At 43.1% G+C, this 23301-nt stretch overlaps 1 protein-coding gene across 1 annotated transcript in view; it reads right to left on the reverse strand.

Annotated features, from left to right (window-relative positions):
• The window catches only part of TMEM178B (transmembrane protein 178B), a 416789-nt gene that overhangs the window by 83340 nt on the left and 310148 nt on the right, over positions 1-23301 (reverse strand). The window lies entirely within an intron of this gene.

A 23301-nucleotide genomic window follows, 5' to 3' on the forward strand; every position in this document is an offset into this window, starting at 1 on the left:
AAGTTAAGCAAAGTTCTTAAATATCCTAAAGTTTGCTTTTGATATCACCCTTAACCCTGGTCAAATCCTTCTTACTGAATTCCCCACGTACTAGAAAGTTCAGCTGTACGCACTGGGATGCCCCTCCCCAAACCTGCCCTGGTGGCCTCTCCTCCCTGCCCACTCCACACACCACCACCGATCTCCTGACTCTGAAAATGACCTTGACTCAGATCCTAGTATAGCTGAGTTGGACCCCTTCCCATTTCCCCTGCTGCCCTGATGCCAGAGGGGCCATATCACAGTTCTAGCTCTCCTCTGGGTCCCCAATTGCCCGATAACTACTGCAGCCGGGCTCTGGGCTACTGGGGACAGTGTGGGCAGAACTTCCCTGCCTCTGCAGAATAGATGCATGCCTGGCATTCCACATGAGAAAGTGGAATACAGCTTCCTGTGGAAGTATTTCTAATGGCAATTAAATTCTGTATTATCCAATAGAGAGAAAGAATCAGACTTTGGGTGAGAAAATCAGGGGCAGTGCTCAAAGGATTTGTTCATCTCACATAGGGAGCTAGTGACAGAGCTGAAACCAGAACCCAGGGCTCCTAACTCCCAGCTCCGTTATGAATGGGCCGATGGGTGTTCACTCACTGGCTGGCGAACCTGTCTGCCATTGACAGCATGATTCCTATCAGAAAATGTGTTCCAAGTTCCAAGTCACTTACTATGGAGAAAATCTGGACCATGGCTCATTCTAAGTTGGAGGCCAGTGGCAATGTGTGAGGTCCGTCTGTCTGAGGGCTTGCTGGAGAGGTCTGACTCAGGGAAGTGACGTCACTCCTGACCTGATTTGCCAACAGAGGGATCTTCACAGCACAAATGGCCTCAGGATTCCCATATTAAAGGAAGTCCAAAAATTACTCAACAGAAGAACCTTTTCTTATCCCTCAAGGCTCTGCTTACTTAAATTGGTTTTTATTTTTCCCCTCTCACGGTACCATTTCTAGGGGAAAGAAGCTGGATGAAACAGTTAACCACTATGATTTTGGGCAGAAAATTCCATGATCTCATTACTTCAAGCACCAGCTGGAGTTCATCTTCCATGCTGCCCTCAACCTTCAATGAACATGAGCTGACGCCATGGTGTTCTCAGGCTGATGATGGCGATAATAGTGACACTATTCCCACATCTCATTTTCCCTCCTCAACAATGCTCATGGGACAAAAAAGCCAAGCTCAATTTCAATGATGTTTTGTCCTCTTGGCTCTCTTTTTCTCTCCTGAACGACAATAATCAAAAATGTCTTGGAGTGCTATTGTCTCCATACTGAATTGATGGTGAGATTTCAACAACACCCAACCCACGGCGACTGTTGAATGTTTTTTACCAGCCCCATCACCACTTCATCTCTCATTTCCAGTCTGCCATGCTGACCTCCTTTATCCTCTTTCTGGGCTCATGTGGGCGACTAACAGACTTCTAAGGTGGGTCATTGTACCCACTTTCCATGTTAGAAGAGTGTTTTGTTCCCTGAGACTTATCCCATTTTTCTCTTCTTTGAGGCCTCATCTGGAGTGGCCTCTAGCCTGTGAACAGATGCAGATATTATAGAGAGAGGAGGAAAGGCAATGGTCAGCCCAAGAGGGGGCTGAAAGTTTTCTAGCCCCAGCGCTGTTGCTTCATCTTTCTGAGGATCTGTTTTCTGCTCTGCAGTATGACAGGCCCAGATCCATTGAGCCCCAAAGGTCATTCTGGCTCTCAAGACCTTCAAGGCTGCAAATGCCACAGGACCAGGGACCCCACACTGCACAGCAGAGTAAGTATGGGGCACCTTCAGGAAAAAGGCAGGAGTAGCAGGTGGGGATAGGTGTGGATGATGGGAAAGTGGCGGGGTATTTGCCTCTTTTAACATTTTGAAACAGACTCTTCCTCTTCTTACTCTGGATTTTGGGCAGCAAACTCCTGGGAGGGGAGGCAGGCAAGAAAACTTGGGATCCGCAACAGGTGAGGCACACTGGCCTGACAACGATGCCCATTCCCTAGTATGATGGCATAGCCACCCCTCACCCCAAGCTGTTGCTGGCTCCCCACCTCTCCTGAGAGAGCTGATGAGCACCCCAAGCCTCTGGCATCACTCTCTCTCACAGGGCGTGGCCAGACGCAGAGCTGGGAGGATCCCTGCATCTCCATTATGATTCAGAGGGTGAAGATAATTCTATTACCAGTAATAGTATGTTGTAAATTTCCCAAATCCACCTGTTAATTAGTGTCGCCCCCTTCCTCTCCTCCCAAATACGAAGCAACGCTATGTAATCATGGCATTTTGTGGGTGATGCTGTTTATTATATGTGGTATTTCAGTGGTTTGTGTGGGAGAAAGGATTAATTATAGCTCTCTGGTTCTAACCCGTTCCCAACCCCCATGCCCGTCCTTCTCTCCCATTCCCCTGATATAGAAATCCATATGTGTATAAATAAGCACAGTGAATATACAGTGCTGATTTGCCGTTGACTGAGGGGGAGCAGAGTGTCGCGGAGCGAGGACAGAGCCAGACGCCATGGGCTCAGGTTCTGGAACGACTGCAGACTGGCAGAGAGGCCCTGGGGAGAGCTTTGACATCACTAGGCCACAGCTTCCTTGTCCTGAGAAGAGAGTAACCAGCCAGCGCTGCTCCTGCTCTGAGCTTCCGAGGAGATTCAAAACAAGGGAACGCTGGAAACTAAGCAATGCTATCTACTTGTGAGGTGAAATTCTTTCTGGTTTCTGTTTTTGTTTTTGAGACAGGGTCTCACTCTGTCGCTCAGGCTGGAGTGCAGTGGTGTGACCTCAGCTCCCTGCAGCCTCAACTTCCTGGGCTCAAGTGGTCCTCCTGCCTCAGTCTCCCAAGTGGCTAGGACTACAGGTGCAAATTGCCAAGCCTGGATCATTTTTTGTAATTCCTGTAGAGATGGGGTTTCAGCATATTGCCCAGGTTGGGAGAGTGTTAGTAACTGCTCTACGCTTCTGTAGATTCTCCTGGAGTACAGTTGCAGCCAAATTTCTATGGCTACTAAGGAACTAGAATCAGAATGATTAGATAAGAACAAGTAAATGGCCAGGGATTGGTAGAGGGGGACTTCCCAGTGTCTGGACAAGTCAACTGGAAACAGGAGTGAGAGGGTCAGACTGGAGGTGAAGAGGTGGCAGGGTGTAGAGGGCAGACAAAGAGAAGCTGGGAGATCATGAAAGATCAAAGGGATCAGGCAGGCACAGAATTCACGGGGGACACATAGTTAAATCATAAAACAAGAACTTTAAAATGGGCTTGTATGCTGGAAGACATTCAGAGAAGTGAGGCAAAGGAGGATTTGGGGTGAGATATAGCTGAGGAGAAAAAATATATATAAAAAGAACTGTTTATGTCATCCCTCTATTCTGTGTCTTAGTAGAGTCTGAGAATATGTAAACTAATATAGCATAGATGCAAAATGGAAAATGACAGAACTTGCTCAAAATACCATAGATCCACATGAACACTGGTGCTGGGGGAGAAAAACATCTAGGTCAGGGACTGTATCCCTGGGTCAGAGACACCACACAGGTTATTATTCTACAAAGGGCTATGATTTGGCTGGATTCTCATGCATCGTGGATGGCAAGGCGTTTTATAATGTCATTTACAATCCCCAAAATAAGTTAGATGTTATTGCCCCAATCCTACGGATTAGGAAACCGAGGCTCAAAAAAAAACGTAGATATCTGATCCAAGGCCACATTGCCAGTCACTGGCAGAGCTGGGCTTCAAACCCATATTCGACTCCTGAGTCACCACACAGGAGAGGGTCTACTTGATGTTAGGTCCACACAGCAAGGATGTGGGGAGGTCACATCCGAATCAAACCCTTTTAGGCCTAAAGCCTAAATTCTTGCAGTGACACCAAAGTTCTAAAGACAAGCAGCAAGACAACAGGTGGGGGTGGAGAAGCTGGCATGGAGCTGCTGCATTCCTTCCAGTCTTTTCAGGGTCTCGTGCAGGTGCAGAGGGTGCGGCTGCGATTGTTAGGGGAAAAGATCCCTGGCCAAACTCCGTGGGATCATTCTCAAAACAAAAGCAAAATCCTCCAGAAATCCAGCTGTAAGTCATCAGGACCTTAAGTGACAGAGCTTGCCATTGACTCATTGAGAAAAAAAGGGGAGTTCCCCTTGAAGGTAAAGAGAACATCAATAGTGGAGGGTAAACACCAAAGAATGAAGCTGTCCCTTTGTCTAAAGAACAAAAGAAATATTCTAGGCTAACTTTCTAAATGAAAGTTAAAAACATGTCTTTGAATGAATTCCCCAAAATGGAGTGTCATAACCTTGAAATTCACTTATCTAGTTGGCCTACTTTGATCTCTCCCTAATTTGAACAATGACTACACTTTGTACTCTTGGTTGAAAACATGGACTCTATAATTATTTTGCTTCTATTAGTTTTCTTTCTCCTGGTTTCAAGTGCTTTCTATTTCCTGTGACTTCCCCTCAGTGCTGAGTAAATAGTTGTCTCAGTAAATACATTGCTGATTCAGTGACAAATTAAGAATTTAAGAATTTTTGGTTTCACATAAGCTGAAGACTGAGTTGCCCTGGGGAAGAAAAATGCCCCTCTCACAGCATCCCAGGAAGGCCTCCTTACCTAGAAGCAAGTTCTCTTTACCAAAGAGAGGAGGAAGAACACTGCGAGCCAAAAAGGAGTTATCATACGTATCATGAATTCCCAGCATCTAAATGTACCACAAACACAGGCTAAGATTGCGGCAACTGGTATATTATTTACCTTAAATAACAAGGCGTGGTGATAGTGAATGCAGAACTTCTGGTTGCTTGGTAATAACTACTCTAAGTCTTTTTTTCAGTTATGTTGAAGGTTGGCAAGCATATATGACAGCTGAAAGCCCCATTAGAACCTATGTCTACTTTGCCTCTGAGTAGGGATTCATTCTTCAGTCTTCCAAATCCACCCACCAAGAGTTAGATGATTGCTCCAGGGAACCTAGAAAGATGCTACTGTCCACTGAGCCCGACTGGATCTTTTCTCTCCTCCTCAAAACCTCCAGTGACTCCCTTTTAACTGCTGAATAGAGTCAAAAGCCTGCCAAGTGTGATCCTTGGTTACCGTGTTCTGGTTTGGAAAAATAAACCCAACCATAATAGACATCTGGGGGACATTTGTGGACATTAAAAAATGAGTGAGGCACGGGTGATGTTAGGGAATCATAGTTCACTTTGTTGGATATGATCATGGCAATGTGGGTATGTATGATGTATGCAGGGATGAAGGGTCCTGAAGTCTGCAATTTACATTAAAGTGGTTCACTGAAAATCAAACTTTTGCTAGGTAGGTAGCGAGGAAGAGAGAAATGATGTAAATATGGCAAAATATTAGCACTTGTTAGAATTGGATAATGGATTTCTCTGTTCACTTCAGAAGCACAGAAGCATAAATTTTCTTTCAAGCAAATAAGTATCAGAATTTTGTGCATCACATGGAACTGAGTGCTGAAGGCCAGAACGCGGGTGTTCTAATCCTTGTCTCTCTATCCCATACTATATGTAACATCCTTCATCAAATTGCATTCTCGGGCTAGGTAGTTTGAGACCCTTGTTTTGTTTTGAATCTGAGTGATGCGTATATAAGTGTTTATTGTACTTTTCTTTCAACTATTGTACATGCCTAAAATTTTTCATAATAAAACAGTGCAGCATTTTCTAAAAAAATTAAACACAGAAATCCACTCTTCTGTATACGCCCCCAAAAAGTGAAAGCAGGGACTCCAACAGATGTTTTCACACCAGTGTTCACAGCAGTATTATTCACAAAAACCAAAAGGTAGAAGCAACCAACGTGTCCACTGACAGATGAATGGATCAATGAAATGTGGTGTGCACATATCATGGAATACTGATCAGCCTTAAAGGGAAGAACATTCTCACATGGGCTATGACATGGATGAAGCTCGAGGACATGATGCTAAGTGAAATGAGTCACTCACAAAAGGACAGGCGTGATCCCATGTATCGGAGGTCCCTAGAGACACCAAATTCATAGACACTGAAAGTAGAGTGACGGTTACCAGAGGCTGGGGGAGGGGAGAATGGGGGAATTTGTGTCTATAGGAGGTGGAGTTTCAGCTTTGAAGATGAAAAGTTCTGGAGATGGATGGTGGTGATGGTCACACAGCAATGTGAATGTGCTTCATGCCACTGATCTGTACACTTACAGTTAAAAGGGTAAATCTCATGTATATTTAACCACAGAAAAATAGTAAGCTGGGCATGGTGGTCCACTCTTGTAATCCCAGCACTTTGGGAGGCTGAGGTGGGCAGATCATGAGGTCAGGAGATTGAGATTATCCTGGCCAACATGGTGAAACCCCGTCTCACCTAAAATACAAAAAATTAGCCGTGAGTGGTGGTGCACGCTTGTGGTCCCAGTTACCTGGGAGGCTGAGGTAGGGCAATCACTTGAACCTGGGAGGCAGAGGTTTCAGTGAGCCCAGATTGTACCACTGCACTCCAGCCTGGTGATAGACCAAGACTCTATTTCAAAAAACAAATTAATTAATTAATTAATTAAATTTTTTAAAAATCATTTCAAGTCAGCAACGGTGTGTTAAAAAGTGTTTTTAAAAATTGAAAGAACAAAACTGTGCACACAAACAGTAAGCGACAGCCTGGCCTTTGAGGCCGTCTCAGCTCTGCCAAGGGTTTCCTGCCCAGCCTCTTTGGCCCCTCACCCTCTCTAGCCCTGCCCTCTGAACTTTCTCCTCCTTTCCCATCTGTCAAATCGCATTCGCTTTTGGCATCAAGCTCGGATGCCATTGTCCTTTTAAAACCCTCCCTCGTTCTTTCTACCAGAGTGATTCTTTCCCTGCCTAATTCCTGCTGCATATTGTTTGTATTCTCCATAAATACTTGTTTGTTCTTGAAAACAAAATCAATGTTCAGATACTGGCCAAGGCTGAGTACACTGTGCATATAGTTCATCTGAGATTCCATGCAAAGGTAGAGGAACATAAATTTTCTTTCAAGAAAATATGCACATTAGAAAGGTTATGAGTCATATGGGATTGAAAGCTAAAGGTAATAACTGGGAAATTATGATCCCTGCCTTCAATCCCAAGCTATGTCTAAAATTTCTAATCACGTCATGTCAGAATGGGACAGGTAGTTTGAGAATTCCTGGCTTTGAAAACACAAAGTCAAGGGTGAACCAAATTGTAGAATGTGACAGGCATTCTTCAAACCACACTGGGATACCCGGCAGCCCCTGTAAGGGCTGGGAATGAGGCCGGCCCCTGTGGAGTGGGAGAGGATTTCATCAGCCAGTAAAACTCACTTGATTCTGAGTGGGAGCTGATCCTTCTGAAACCACAGTAAAATGTTTTTGTGAAATAAGAAACGGAAGCAAACAAAAAACTTGTCACTTGAGAATAGAAACCACCAACCCCTGTTCATAGTAGAAAAGTGTAGACCTGCGGCTTAGGGCCTTCGGTCCCTGTGATAAAAGAGTAATATAGAGCAACCTCCCAACTTCACAAAGAGGGCGTGACCCCCAAAGCCCAGGAAAGAAGGAAGGAAAGTTGCAGAGAGAGGCTTGATTTCCCTTGTAACTCAGTTTTGGTTTGACTTCTCTCATTCTGTCATTTAAGCCTAAATAATTCCCTCTCTTTCTATCTTTTTTTTTTTAAAGGAAATTTTAAACTGAGAGGAAATGGATTTTAGTGCTTGAAGTATTTCTAGGTGAGATGCCGCTAAAATGTCCCTTAGTAATAATTGCTTAGGCCTAGAACAAGATGTTTTCCAGCCATGCGCCTGGTCCGTCCCTGAAGGCTGCCTTCTGTCAGAGACTGCTCAGTTTCCAAGGCAGCCATATACTTTTTTTTTCTTTCTATTTTATTTTACTTTATATTTGAGATGGAGTCTTGCTCTGTGGTTGGCCAGCGCTGGAGGGCAGTGGCGCGATCTCGGCTCACTGCAACCTCCAACTCCCTGGTTCAAGCTATTTTCCTGCCTCAGCCTTAATCCCGAGTAGCTGGGATCACAGGCACATCCCACCACGCCCAGTTCATTTTTGTATTTTTAGTAGAGACAGGGTTTCGCCATGTTGGTCAGACCTCGTGATCCACCTGCCTGGCCTCTCAAAGTGCTGGGATTACACGCGTGAGCCACCGCGCTTGACCAGCAGCCACATTTTTAAAAAGAAAAAGATTCTCCCTTTCTAGACATCCCAGGCAGACTGTTGAGGTGCCCATGCCAGTCCCTCTCTGAAAGACTGGGGTCACTAGGAACAGCCTTTTCCCCTCAAGTCTCTGAATGACTCCCTGTTCAGACTCAAAGGTTTTTGTGAAACCACAGACCCCACATAATTTTCTCCTGTAGATTCATTTAGACATCTCCCAATAATAATGGCTTTGACTCTGATCAAGGACAATTTTGAAAGCAAAGGGGGCTGTCACTCTATTGATGACTTTGACAGCTTGGTGCTGCCTCGTGACAGCTGGCATAGTTGGTGCACTAGTGTGTTATTATTGGCTAATCAGAGATCTTAAGATCAAGGGAACATCAGAGCCTCCCACACCAATCAATCTTCCCAGCTCTAAGTGATAAACGCATAACAGCTATCACTGCTGTTTCTTTTACTATACTACATTGTGTACAGATGTACCTTCTTTCTTCCATTAGGCCGTACAAATGGAAGTCTAAGCCTGGATATGACCCAGTTTCAAAACCAATCTACTAGAGAGACCACTCCAGGGTCCAGAAGGGGCTGTCAGGAGAGCGCATGTGACTTACTCACTGTGGCAAGCTGGTAATAGAGAACAGATATGCTTTCCCTTTTAAGTTATCCATTAACCATGTAATTGATGGAGGGGAGCCCAAAATAACTACCTGGTTTTTTTTTATTATTCATTCTGTACTTGTACCTCTTGAACCTAATGTGAGTAGTGGTATCAGGAAGAAGTGATAAACTTGTTGGCATGCTTCCGCTGGCTGGAGTTTAGGGTTTGGAGTTTGTTTCTGCCGGCTTCAAGAAACCCAAGAAGGCCCAGTTCCTAGATCCTGTAGATCAACAGGTGGTGACACTATCCTAGACTCAGTTGGACTTTGGAACCTAGAAAGATCTACGGAAACCTTACTGCTGCTAGGAGTAAGGTACCACAAGTCAGCTGTTGGACTGTCCGAAGATACTTCTCATGCAGATGAGTTTGCAGAAAGTGTTATTTAAAACATCCATATCTTCATTAATAGAAGTTTCAGGAAGCTCCAGCATTATTTGATTTCATCCACTTTTGTTTATTTGTGTAGATCTTTGGAAATGAGAGTAAGTCTTCTGACCCTACCAAAATCAGCCCCAAATGTATATAAAACATCCAGCATCACACAACTTTCAAATGGCAAAGGAGGTGAGCATGCCAAACCAGTGCCCACCACTCATGTTGCAGTGATTGGTGGGAAAAAATTAATGCCAACCCACAACAGTTATTACTCTCGTCCTTTTCAACTAGCTCTTTAACCATTTCTAGGATTCGATTTTGGATATCACGACATGACTCTTCTGCCGGTCAGGAACAGGTGTGGGGCTGAGGGAGGGGAGTAAAACCACCTCAGGAGGAAGAAGGAATTGATATACTTTCTCACTGTTTAGAAGAATTCAGCATAAATCCATTAAAGGGACAAGAATATTTTTTACCTAGAGGAAAGTAGATCAATCTTTAGTGAGTTCATAGTGATATGCACAGCAAACCAGGTGGTATTATTAGAGACCATCTTCTTGAAGTAGAAAACACGTACATCATTTATCTCAGGCAAATGTCTCTGCTCGAAGCCTATCAGTGACATGACTGGGGTGGTCCAGGGCGAGTTCTTACAGAGACCCTAAGATGAGTCTGGCATTCTGCCAAGTCTGGAGTAACCAAAGATACATCTGCGCTTCCTCCTTCTAACCTACAGGAAGTTTACAGCCACCTGATACCATGCTCAAGCTGAAATAATATTATTTGAGTAAAGAAAGCTGCTTCACTGACAGACACGTCCTATATGGTCATCTGCGGTCACAACCAGCAAGACACACACACCCCAGCATCTGCCAATGAAAGCCCAAAGGGTGTGTGGTTTGGCAGCCAGAAGAGGTGACAGCAGGTAAGTGGACAAAGGCAGGTTTCAGTGCCGGTGGGGAGTTGAGAGAGAGGGCTTCCTGCAAGAAAGGAGTGGCCGACAAGATGACCACCAAGGCAAGCAGGAATCTGCAGGAGTTCCAGGTTCTGTGACAGAAGAACAGAGCAAGAGTGGGTGGATGAGAGGCCCAGAAACAGAACAGTTGTGGGTGAGACATGTGGAGCTGGAAGACAAGTGTCAGGCCACAGGGAAGCGCAGCAGGAGGTGGGCAGGTGGGCAGAGGGAGGACACCCACTGGGTGACAGGAACGGGGGCGTGTGCAGCTACGTGAAGGCTGAGCACTTCCGCCTTTATTAAAAGGAGTCTGCTAAATATAGCTCCTCGCTATGAAAACCTCTTCAAAGTCCTGATTGACAATGGTATTAAAAAAGACGGGAATGAGGGGGGATTTGTCTGCCCTGAAATCCATTTTAGATGGGGACAAAATGTTATTCTGTAATTTACCTTATTAACTGGATATAAAATATGGATCTCTAGGAGCTCAGAAGAAGGAGTAGAATTTCTTCTTCTGACTATAATAAACTATGAGGCATTTAGGGGATGCCAAACTATCTTTCCTAGGGTGATCGTCTCAGTTTCTTTATCTGTAGAATAAAAATGCACCTGTCTTACGGGGTTATTGTAAAAATAAGATGAGAAAGTGCATATAAGTGTTTAGCCTGATGTCTGACACACATTCAATGCTCAAGAAAGCTATGTAGATATAATCTAAACCCTCTCCAACTCTAATAGTCAAATTCTATGATTTCTGTCAAAACTAGTCATATCTTCTTTCAAATCAGGGGGACTGTGAGTGCCCTGGGGTTGCGTGCAAAGTTGAGATTTTGGAGATATGCCTGCCACGCTCATGATGACTTCCCCATTGCTGGGAATGGCCTCACCCTCCGCCAGCGGACCCTAATAAGCATCCCAGTCTCCTGGAAGAGCCCACAGATTCTGACTAGAGCTAGAACTATCTGACTTCTTTCTTTGGGGATTTTGAAATTTGGGGTAGATATAGGCACTGGAGATTATCGAAGCTGAGTTATTGATGGTGTGTTAGAAAGAGAACTCCCAAACTCCAGCTGCTGAACCCCTGGGACTGCCCTGCCCTCTTCAGATCACTTATCTCTTATTCAGTTCCATGAGCTACCCCGGATCCTTTCTTATTTAAATTAGTCAGCACTGATCTCTACTGCTTGCAAACAAAGGACAGGACCATGATAACCTATATGCATAGCTGCAGTACTGGGAAAGAAGATCCACAGCTTTCCTGATAGTTTCAAAGTACTCATGACTTCCGCGCAACATGTTTAAAGCCCAAGAATGTTCTCACCACGAGTAAATAATAAATGCATGAGATGATGGATACACCAAATACCCCGATCACTGTAAAACATGTATGTATCAAAACATCAAATTGTACCCCATAAATTAACCACACAATGTGTCCAGAGAAAACAAACAAAAAACCAAGAATACAAGACCTTCATGTAAGGTAATAGGCAGCTCCATGGAAAGCAAAAGTAGCACTTTATTTTCCTCAGTGGAAAGCAAAGCTCCTGAGAGCAGATCTTAATGCTTCTGACTTCTCCCATATTTCAGAGTCCGAGGAATACTGCTGAAGCTTCTGCGAAGCCCCCAGACAACCCTTTGTACTAGAATGGCACCAATGGAGGCATTCTAGCACCAGGGGTCATCACCCAGGGGAGAAGGGAGTGGAAGGAGGGAACGGGAAGGACTAATTAAATCCATGACAATTCCAAGCCCAGAAGACGCGCACAAAGCTTTAAACACCACTTCAGCCCCTGAAAATTCCTGTTTTGTTTTTGTTTTTGTTTTTTTTGTTTATTGTTGTTGTTGTTGTTGTTGTTGTTTTAAGAGGCCATTTACTCGTATACTCATAAGGCCTAAGGTTTCTCGTCCTCTTGACTTTGATGAACTGTTGCTGAGAAGTGCTGAAAGGTAGAGGAATATTGTACCAAGTCCAGAGCTTCACAGAAAATCTTGTCACCTTTGTGTGATTTAATGAATTCAGAAAGAAGCCCCAGAAGAGGAGTTCAATCTCTGCATAATACAACTAGGCCCAGGTGGGGCTAAACTAGCAGCTGGAATCATTTTTTTAAGTTAGGGTGGTATAGAAAGGAGGAGTTATCTTCTGTGTTGTCAGGGAGTTGCTCTTGCAGAAATAGAAGTGGACTCGAGGGACCGGTAACAGATGTTCCTAGACTCACCTAGGCCAGGGATAGTAACACCAACAGGTGGTCCAGGAATAACAGGAAAGGTGCTAATGGTGCAAATAGGATTTAAGTCTTGAAACATGGCTGAGAATAACAGGATGAACAGGTAGAACTAGATAAAAAGGTTGTCGATCCCTTAACAAAAAGGATGATGGGAAACACTGTTTGCTAACATTCAGGTGAGCACTAATGATATGCTTTTGGAACCTAGGGTTCCCCACCCCACCCACCCCCCAATTTGCTCTAGGTATGAATTATTTATAGAGGTCAAGGTTATAAGTAATATTTTCTGCATTTTTCAATGTACATTTTTAATTTAAAAAGCCCAAATATCTGGGTTGTATGGACTATCCCTGAAAATCCCAACTGTGGTTATAGAAAGCCATCCTATCTGTGAGAATGCCCCTAGAGAAGACCATCTTATGGCAGGACCATAATTATGTATATGGAACCCCAGGGGTCTGGTGCCATGTTAAGGGATACTCTTTCAACCTACTATTTTATTTCAGAGATGGACACACTGCAGCTTCTGAAGAGCTGGCATAATTAAGGACCAGACACATCAGGAATAGTGTCATGAGTGATCTTGAAAAATACAAAACATGGGAGAAGATTCTCTTTGTAGTAGAAAAAAAATTGGGCGACCTTTCTAAAAGCCCACATACATTTAGGTTTTGACGGCTAGTTGAAGCAAAGAATGTTTTGGGTTTAGTTTTGAATTCAGGGGTACATAACAAATGTAGAAAGTCGGTTTGGTTTATCTAAGAACAAGGAAATATAGAAATAGAAACAGAAGAGTACTAGCATGCCCCATAAGAGAAGATGAGATGAATTATGCATGGTGTATTTCCACACTACACAGAATATCAAAATACTAGATAGGTGAGATCTCAAGCAGAACTTGACCTATAGAAAGCGAATCCCTGAGAACAGATTTGAACACAATATAGAAAGATGGGTAACTCAGCAGTCGAGAGTCTCTTCCACATGTTGAAATTAAAAGCGATGCTAAAAGTAGCAGTCCAATGCCAGTGTGAACTCAAGCGCTATCAAGGAAGCAAAGGTTGGGCTGTAGCCTCCTACCCTGGCCCAAGCTTTGCCACTACATGGTGCATAACAATGACTTTGCTTTTGAAGCTCCCATATTTCCAAGGAGATTGGGGTGGGAGAATGGGGCAGTGATGGTAAAGATATCTGAAAGGAAGGCAAGGGAGTTTCTGCGGATTCACACTGGTAGATGTTGTGATTTCTACATTTGTTAAAACACTCCAGGGACGTAAAGAAACTCACCCCTTTGCTAAGGCATAACTTTGAGTTGTGTGCATTGTGAAGTTTGTTTGTGGCACTGAATCATTTAGCTAGTGACACACCCAACTAAATGCATGAGAGGAGAATTGAAGAATCCATTGCTTATTAACTCCAAAACTTAGATGCAGGTGGAGGAGTTCACATCACTGAATTACATGTAAAGATTACAGTCACATCGATGCTACATTTGCCCCAACTTCAAGGACTGGGAACACTTCTGTTTGTTTTACCTCACTTCCTGCAGGATTATGAGACAGTGAAGTATGCATACAAAATACGCTGTGTAGGCATGTAAGATGTGAATTGTGTTGTGGTTATGGGGTGGGTACCTGGTGACAGTGATGAATCTGTTATCAGGTACTCAGCAGCCACCATGTTTTCCTCTGTAATCCCCAGTTAGGTCTGCTTTCTTAGAGACGTATATTTGAATCTGAAAATTCCTAACAGACTGAGAGGTATAGTTTTCTTTCCCTGCCTCTAAAATGCACGAGATTAGCGTGCTGAGACTATTTCACATCCATGCCATGATCAGCTGAAAAGATCTAATCCTACAGCTGAGAATGATTGTAACTTACGTGAATAATTATCTTAAGGATCAGAATGATAAATGCATTCAATCAATATTTGCTTATAGAAAGGCATAGAATACTCCCCCAAACACTTACACATACACACATACAATAACAACAATACAAATATAAAACTGGATATAAAATAGATATCTAATTTTATTTTGCATATATATTTTATATCCAATTTTATAAAATATAAAGTTGGATTTCCACCATTAGAAGGGAAAAGAACATAGAATTCTTTTTTCCCCCAAGTTTAATCCAACTACTGGGCCTATACATGGCCCAAAATAATCATAGTAGTAAACAACATACTCTGCTTGAGCAAGACACTTGGCAAAATGTATATTCCAGTTAGGAAGGCAAAAACACGAAATACTTAAAACATTTTGGCATGAAACTCATGAAGTTCAGATATTGCAAAGAAGGGTATGGGATATCATTTTCTAAAACTGCAGAAAGTTTTTTACAATTGAATATAAGAAAGATAGAGTCTCCTATTCAATTAGGAAGGTTTTCCCAAAAAGAACAGAATATGACTTAAAGATTAGACTTTTGTGCACAGTGAACAAATGTTGACATAATTTACTTTCTTGCTAGCCCTCACTAAGCGCTATAGAATTACAATCAGTTCTAGGCTACTGAAGTTGCCAGCACCCATGTGTGGGGACTTTAATCAAGTATTCCCCAAAAATACACATCTAGACCTCAACATTTCGTCGCTGAAATATGCATTTTTAAAATTCAACTAAATGTGTTTTTAGATTTACATTTATGGGTAGAGGGTGGTGAGTAAGGAACGCCTTGGTCTATATCTAGAGTAGTAACAAGAGATGGCTAGAAAAAGCTATTGAATGTAAAAATCTGTAAATTTACATTCATTTCCGAATTCTCTAAAGGTAAAAGGATTTTCTGGTAGAATTGTAACATACCTGAGACATCCCCCAGTTTGATGAAAATCTCCTAAGAACTGTTTAGTGTTAGCCTGAAGCAGATGCCTTCACTTCTGACATAATAATACCCATAATCAAGAAAGGAAGAAAGGGAGAAAAGGAGAGAAGGAATGTGGACGAGAGAGATGGAAGGAAAACAGATACAAGGAACCAGAGGAATCTGTGAAGCTCTGTGTCCGTGGAGAAGACCCCATCTAAATATCACGAAAGGATTCTCACGCCACAGAAAACTAAAAGGCACAGCACACAGCCCTCTATTGGGCAAAGTTGCAGGAGACCAGCAAGACCTAGGATTAAAAAATAATAGGCCGGGCGCGGTGGCTCAAGCCTGTAATCCCAGCACTTTGGGAGGCCGAGGCGGGTGGATCACGAGGTCGAGAGATCGAGACCAACCATGGTCAACATGGTGAAACCCCGTCTCTACTAAAAAATACAAAAAATTAGCTGGGCATGGTGGTGCATGCCTATAATCCCAGCTACTCAGGAGGCTGAGGCAGGAGAATTGCCTGAACCCAGGAGGCGGAGGTTGCGGTGAGCCGAGATCGCGCCATTGCACTCCAGCCTGGGTAACAAGAGCGAAACTCCGTCTCAAAAAAAAAAAAATAAAAATAATAATAATAATAATAATAATAATAATAAACCAAGTCATTCTGAAGATAATGTAACTGCTTTGGGTTTGCTTCTCATGACCCTGCTGAGGGGCACTCTGGACATTTTATTTTGTTATTTTACGTCTGTATTTTATTTGAGACAGGATTTTACTTCGTCACCCAGGATGGAGTGCAGTGGCATGATCATGACTCACTGCAGCCTTGACCTCCCGAGCTCCAGCAATCCTCCTGACGCAGACTTCCGAGTAACTGGAACTACAGGTACATGCCACTAGGCCTGGCTAATTTTTTACATTTAAATTTTTTTTTTTTTTTTGGAGAGACAAGGGTTTCACTATGATGACCAAACAGGTCTTGAACTCCTGGGGTTAAGCCATCCTCCCACCTTAACCTCCCAAAGTGCTAGGATTACAGGCATGAGCCATTGTGCCTGGCCTAAACTGCGGCCATTTTAGAAGGCTCCAGAATGCTCTGTTAACTGGCAGTCCAACAGAGCTCATGAGCAGAGAACTGGAGACAGACTAAGATGCCCCTATGTGGCTCTCTAAATCCAAAGTGGTTCCTTTTGTTCTGTGCTTCCCCCAAACAGAGGATGTTTCTGAGGCCCTCTGGTGCCCCTGCTGTACACTGTGAAGCAGACTGCTGCTAGGTCACATAACTCGCACATCTAGGGTGCCCCCAAGGGCAATTCTGAAATGTTATGCGGCTAACGGCAGCATAAATCCTATTTCCCAAAGTGGGAAGGGATGTCCACCAGGAAAGAGAAGTTGACTGGCAGTTTTCTTTCACTCTTGCTACCATTCTTTCCTTTCTCCTGCAGTTTCTTCTCCAGTAGCAATTGCTCAGCCTGGTCCAGAGCAATGAAAGCTCTGTGGAAATAAAAAATAGCTCCTCTAAGGGAAGATGACCCCTTGAATAAAGTGAAATTCATGCTTTTCTAATTTAGCCGGAAACAGATCTGCAGGTTGGCAGAGGTCAGTATGTAGCTGTAGAGGCGGTCCAAGGACTCTGGGCTTTATACCCCAGGGACCACTTTCCCTTAGGGGCCTCTGCCTTCAACACCATCTCCGCCAATACACCCTAGTGTGTATTGTTAACCAGGCAATGTCTCTTTCAAAAGTGGGCAAAAATTAATTCCTCTTAGCTCAGCTAAAAGTAATCATGCTCTGGTTTTTTTTTTTTTTTTTTTTTTTGGTGGGGTGGGGGGTGGTTTAAAAAAAAAACCATATGGGCTGGACTCAGTGACTCATTTCTAGAGAATAAAGTATGGAAAGGGAAAAATAGTAACTTTAAAAAATAGTCACTAGAAAAATAGTGGAAAGACCTGAAAGACACTACCTTAACCAAGTGATCAAGGCTAACTTCACAAGCGGTAAGCCACGTCAACATGATATAATGCAAGAAGAAGAGCCCTTGACCTCCACAGAATGACTCACAAAAGCTATAACCCGGTCTAACTATGAGAAAAACATCAGACAAATTTAAAATGAGGGACATTCTACAAAATACCAGAGCGGTATTCTTCACCACTGTCAAGGTCATGAAAAACAAGGAAGGGCTGAAAAACTGGCACCAACAATGACTAAATGCAGTGTGGCATCGTGGAACAGAAAGAGGACATTAGCAGAAACAGGGGTGAAATCTGGATATAAAGCTGGAAGTTCAATTAATAATAATGTCCCAATGATAATTTCTTAGTTTGACGAATGTGCTGTAGTTATATAATATGTTAATATTAAGGGAAATGAAATGAAAGATACACAGGAACTCTCTGTACTTTCTTTGCACCTTTTCTGTAAATCTAAAATTACTCCCAAATAAAAATTTATTTTAAAAGTACTCAACTTCCAAAAGAACCAGCAGATCATCATATAAAATGAAATCTTAATTCCTTTTTGATATGCTTTATTTATAGTAATTTCTTAAAATACAGAAGCAAAGAGGCCGAGGCAGTTGGATCATCTGAGGTCAGGAGTTCAAGACAAGCCTGGCCAACATGGTGAAACCCTGTCTCCACTAAAATAACGAAAATTAGCCAGGCATGGTGTAGGGTGCCTGTAATCCCAACTACTTGGAAGGTGGAGGCAGGAGAATCACTTGAACCCAGGAGGGAGAAGTTGCACTGAGCCAATATCACACCATCACACTCCAGCCTGGGTGACAAGAGCAAAATTCTGGCTCAAAAATAAATAAATAATAACAGAAGCAGCCTCCATGCATTATAGAAAATTACAAAATATAGACAAATAAAAACTTAAAATCAAACCACACTCTCATATTTCTACTACCTGGAAATCAACTGTTAACAATCTTAGGACATATTTTCTTTTTGGTTCTCTTCCTAACATACGTATACATGTACATTTATCAATATGAGACCTTAGGTTGCACACCATCCTACAGCATTTTTTCTAGTCATTGATATATTCTTTTCCATTTTAGTACATTTTAATATCATCTAATGCTTTTATCATATTCAAATTTCCCTCCAATTTAATCTAATCAAGGATGATTACACTTGATTGTCAGGTCCTTTGAAATATTTTGAAATCTAGTAAGTTCTCCCCATTGACCCTGATTTGTGAAGACACCAAACCTGTAGTCCTGCAGAATGTCTCAGCTTCTATTAGGTTGGTGCAAAGGCAAAAGTAATGGTGGTTTTTGCCCTTAAAACGTCAAGACCACCATCACTTTTGCACCAACCCATTGGATTTGTGTGATTGCTTCCTCGGGGTGATGTCGAGCTTGTTTCTCTATCCCTTGTATTCCCTGGACACTGAAATAACTACCTAAAGTTTTGACAGATTAATTTTAAACATGTTTGACAAGAAGACATCAGTGATGTTCTGTAGTTGTATGCAATTACATCAAAGACATAGAACAGCAAGCTGTGACATCATTAGCGATGCTACAGTTACTGAATTAGAGGGATAGCAATCTCTTTCCTGTATTACAGTTATGTTTTCCACTTTAGACCAGAAGGTAATCTGTGTAGTTGGTATAATTTTGGTAATATAACAAATTTTTATTTCCCAAGTAGGTACATATCCAGTGATTTTCCTGCCAGTTAATAATACTTGCCAAAATCAATAATTCCACTGAGATTGGCAAAAAAAAAATTTTAATTCTTATTATTTGCTGGTTTTCTTCTGTAAAGTAGAGCATGCCCTCATCAGCTGGGACTACTGGTTATCCTTAAATATAGTTCCTTACAGAAAGGACAGGAAGTCTGGCTGAAGCATTTAAAAGATTTTGCTAAGCGTTAAGGAAGATCAGAAGGGAGATAAATGCTAAAGGTATTACAAATATAAAATAGAAACTTGCTTTGGCTTACAAAGATTAAGACAGTCACCCACAGGACCGGCACAACTTAGGGTCACCTTGCATTACTCCTCTAGTTGCTAGCTCCTGAGCTACTTCCCTGTTGATCCCATATGAACTCCTGCAGGCTTATGGCCAAGAGGGCTATCTCCTCCTGTTGTTCACCCAAGGCTTGCCCTCTCTGTTGCTATTTTATGCCTAAGAGGCTGGCCTCGTCCCCAAGAATAATCTCCCCTTTCAAGTGAGCCTCCCTACCTCCTAATTAATACACCAGCATATTAAATTCTTACAGACCCATAACATGACCAATTCTAAGTACACTACAATAATCATGGCCTCCTAAATATAATTCAATAACCGTAGCCTCCAATAACCCAGAATTATACGGAGTAACAGGGGGCTCATTTCTTCATGGCTTCCTTAACAGAAAATGGTGGAAGAACCCCTGGAGTCAAATAATTTCCCCTGGAACACAGTGATTACCTCCTACTATAATAAGAAATAGGATATAATGCAGTTTGCTTCTAACACAGATGTTAGTCCTGTCTGCTAAAATCAGCATCACAAAAGGTTTCTACTATACTTGTAACTCTCTTTTTCATTTAAAAATAAGGGTCTGACTCTGACAATCTCTATGCAGGTGCAATCAAGATGGATGTAACGAAAGGACTCACTTTTGCAATTCACACGGCACATCACAATGACCCTGAAATGATGGGGCCGGTATTTTCAGGCTGCAAGCAGTTTCAAATATGAACCAAGTCAAAACCTTTCCACTGGGTCAGGGTCCATCAAGGTTATATGATCCTAGGCATAATTTACTCCCAATTATTAAAATCAGAGAAAGATGGAACAACATTTAAGTGTTTTAAAGGAGCAAATAAAAGCAAATGGTCATAATCATCATCGGTATATAAAGTGAGAGGATGATCTGTTCTTCAAGTCTGCGAAATCCTGAAGGGAAAGTATCTGTCAGTATCCAAGGATATGTTAAATTATGAACAAGAAACAGCACAGAAACAGGAAGACAAACTCTCAAATCCCAGCCATGGGACATGGGGACATATATCTTAAGACAACTACAAAATGAATACTGAAGAGGAAGCAGAGAGTGTCGTGCACCCTGGGATTTTGTAAATTCAGTTGGTATACTGCTTCATTACCTTTGCCACACGTGGAGTCTTAGGAAGGCAGAGTCTCTAGTAATGATCTCGTCTATCAGATTAAATTTTCACAAACGTAGTTCAAATACCTAAGGCGAATCTATAGTCATACAGAGAAAATTGCCTACAAAGGTAAACACCAGAGTGAAATCAGGTGACAAGTTGCCGGTTTGAGAAAGCAAATCCTGTGAATGTTTAAGTAATTGTGACATGGGGTGGCATGTGAGGGAGCACTTGGGAAGAGACAGTTTTGCAGATGGAAGAGGCTCTGACGCTCTAAGCACATGGCATTTCTAAGCTGTGCTAGTGGGCTCATTCTCACTCCATGTCTATCTCCAGGCCGGCTCTCTGCCCTCAGCAATCACTTGTTCTCACCCACCCGTGTATGCTTCTCTCCATTCCAGTGCACACAAAGAAGAGGTGGGAGAAGGTTGTATGCACAAGAGTGTTTTTGAGTGTCGTCTACGCTGTGTGTGTCTGTGTGTGTGTACGCGCCTAAATGAGTATTGTTTGAAAGAGTGGTTAGCCAAATAGGGCATCTGACACTATGGAGCACCAGGAAATCATCTAAGAGATGCCACAGGCTCTCCTGTTAGAGTCACAGATAGCTGCTGGTAGAATCTCATTTAAATTGCTGATTTCAAATCAAGAAGCTGGTATGAAGCCCCGCCTTAGTATCACAAGGCTATGAAGGAGGAGCTGCTTCTGGGCACTTCCAGTCCCGGACTTTACATCAGAAACACGCTTACCTTGGTGACCCAGCTCAGGGTTTCCCAGGCCATCAGCTACAGGGTAGATCTAAGCTTTCTTCTCTTCATAGCCACTCTTGAAGGAATCAAATGGGAGGAGGAAGGGCCCTTTGAAAATCATGACTATCTCCTTCCTCGTCTGTTAAAGTCTATTGCCCAGAGTTGGATTTCATGCCTAACTAGATGTTTGCCCATGTGAGGAACTTGGGGGCATAGCTGTGAGTTCTTCTTCACAAAATTTAGGTTCACATTCTAACTCCTGGGCAGAGGTTTAAATATTTGCAATTCCCTGGCTCTGGACTCAGGTGGAGAAACAGAAAGCAGGTCTGTGGTGGATACTGTGGTGTGCTACCCAGCTCACCCTTCAGAACCAAGTCCTCACTCACCCAGCTGCGGGCAGTGTTGGCTGCTGTAGGCTTAGCGGAGCCCGCCTCACCCAAGGCAATGCCCCTTCCCCAGGGGCAGCCTGCCCAATGTGTGCTGGGGCATTAGGCCTGTTCTCCTCGTCCCTATTGGGACTTCTTGAGAGGCTAGCTCTAGAACTCCTCATAAGTTGGCAGAGGCCTTGGCTGCAATGTGCAGCAGTTCATCCTCCTGCTTCCTTCACTCCTCCTGGCATCGTTCCCAAGAGCATCCCCTGAGAAGCCCCCTGCATTCAAATCTCAGCCTCACAATGCATTTCCTGGGGAAACCTGACCTTCTGTGAGCCCACTTCCAGCTGTGGCTCCATACTGGTCATCCTGACTTCTTGTTGATGATGATGATGATGATGATGATTTGGGCCTAAGGACCACATCTGACAGACTTCATCTCATCTGTAACCTTTATCTCACCATCTGCTCTGGCCTCTGCCTATTCTCAGAGCCTGCACCACAGCAACAAGAACACCGAGAGTTCCTGTTTCCAGAGCACTTCCAATATGCTGTGAACTGCAAGAAGTATTTCATATGCAGGATCCCTTTTCATCATTGACGTCCTCAGGGGAAGGCCCAATTAACTCTATTTTTATATAAAGTAGCCAAGGTTCAGAAAGGTTAAACAATTTGCCCAAAGTCACACAGCTACTAAGTGTCTGAGCCACTGCTGAACTCCAGGCTGTCTTGACGCTAAAACCGATGCTCTTAATCGCTAAGCCATTTCCCTCTCCTTTTTTCCATCCCTCTTTTAAGAGCCTTTTAATTTTCATCAACCCCACCCCGTTCCTCATCACTGCTGCCTCCAGTCTTCTCACAAGCCTGGATGGCTCAGATGTCTGGAAGTCATCTAATCATTTAGGTTTTCAGTCTGGCTCTAATATTGATTCTAATCACCAAGTTCTTATATTTACTGAGGACATCCTCAGAACTACACGTCGTTTTCAAAGCATTTCTCTGAGGTTTTGTTCATAATTTTAAAATAATTAAAACTCACATTCTATATGGGAACACAGACACTTCCAGCAACTTCTCCTGTGTCTTTTATACAACTCGCACAGATGAGGAGGGAGCTTGTGCATGTTTGTCCCCTGGGATTGCAGGAGAAATGGACTCTGATCAGAGAGACAAAGGACTTTAGGAAACTACAATGTAACCAGACATACGCATTTTGTAATGTAAGCACTGCATGGATGGCAGCCCCACTGAGAAGGTAACATTTGAGTAAAGACCTGAAGGAGGTGAAGGAGTGACTCACGGGCTCTCTGCAAGGAGGGAACCGTCTATGCCAAGGTCCTGGACAAGAGCACACCTGGCCTGCACGAGGAGCAGCCTGGAAATCTGCATGTCCTGAGCAGAGACAGTGAGGGGAGGGTGGTGAATCATGAGATGCAACTGCAGGTCACCCAGAGAAGGGAATGATCCATTCTGTTCAATGATGCTAATAGGTCCAGTGAGGGGAGGACTGAGGACTGGCTGCTGAATGAGCAACGCGGAGGTCATTGGTGACTTGGCCAAGGGTAGATTTTGTAAGGAAGTGGTGAGAGTCAGACTAGAATGAGTTTAAGAGGGAAAGGAAGTAGAGGAATAGGTACCAGGGAGGAGAAGGCAACTCTCTGTAAAGCTTTGCTGAAAAAAGGAGAAAGGATGTGGAGGATTGGCTGGCAGGAAAAAAATGGGTCCAATTGAAGACTTTTATTTAAGAAGTGAAAAATAACAGATGATTGTAGGCTCCTGAGATTGACCCAATGGAGAAAAAGAGGGATGAGAAGTGGAGAACTGGTAGAGCAATGTCTCTAGTAGTTAAGAGGAGAT

The sequence above is a fragment of the Saimiri boliviensis genome, chromosome 10, assembly GCF_048565385.1.
Source record: "Saimiri boliviensis isolate mSaiBol1 chromosome 10, mSaiBol1.pri, whole genome shotgun sequence".
NCBI classification, from domain to species: domain Eukaryota; kingdom Metazoa; phylum Chordata; class Mammalia; order Primates; family Cebidae; genus Saimiri; species Saimiri boliviensis.